A 1,068-nucleotide genomic window follows, 5' to 3' on the forward strand; every position below is an offset into this window, starting at 1 on the left:
AATAAACTTGCTGCGTGGATGGTTGTGCTCCAGGTAGTAGGAAGTAACCCTCAAGCAGTCATGGTACCGGGGAACATGGAACCTTGCCGGACAATCAGTAGGACGTGTGCTACAACATATACACGGTCAACCATTAACTTACTAGGTGCGACGAATTCCACGGCTTCTGCTTCGTCTGCAGGGATGTCTGCTGCAACGATAGGGGGCTTTTCCATAAAAAAATAGCGAATTGCTGCTCTTTTTGGAGTCTATACGGACGAAATCATCGAAATGTTTGGTTTGGTCTGGTACTCTTTCAAAGCGACTTGAAATGCATTGAACGAGAAAAAACTTTGACGAGCTAAATTCTCCACAAAATCATCCTCCGCATTCACGTGCTCAGCCATAGCAGCCATTTAAAAAATGAATATCCCGGGTCTTGAATATCGTATGGATTGAGTAGATTTAAACAACCTCCAACGAAACTGCGGCCGTTTGGGAAGATCTCACACGCCCGAAAAATTACCATGAAATTTTAAAATTTTATGTTAAAGTTTTCCTTCTTCGAACCACGGTTTCAGAGAAATGTTCGGCGTGCGTCTAGCCCACGGCAGACAAAGCTCGCCATGTGCTCCCAGTTCGAACTATTCCATCACCATCTCCACTCTTGCCCGTGGCCCAGGCCATTTACCCATCCGCCCAAGGTCATTCATGGCCGGCAACGGCTTTCAGTTTTAGATTATGCCGGCCGGTTATGTCTTTGAACTAGCCGGACCTCATGCCCATTGTTCCCTACAAGGTATAATTATTTCATCGGATATTCCCCACTGTTTATGACATTCTCCTCTTTTCGTGCAATCCGCACTCCCACAAATCCCCCACTCATGCTTCATTCTGACTGTGAGCGTATGATCATTTCAGACGATATGCCAACCATAAGCTGGGAATAAACATTGTTATTATTATTCCAGGACCAGGCCTGCGTAAAACATAGCTTTTTTGTGCGGCAGGTTTCCAGAACAGCTTTTGAACGGCCGCCCCTAATGTGGCCACCTAACGTGAACTCCTTCAAGCGGTGTCGAGTATAGA

Source organism: Opisthorchis viverrini, assembly GCF_000715545.1.
Source record: "Opisthorchis viverrini unplaced genomic scaffold opera_v5_667, whole genome shotgun sequence".
NCBI lineage: Eukaryota > Metazoa > Platyhelminthes > Trematoda > Opisthorchiida > Opisthorchiidae > Opisthorchis > Opisthorchis viverrini.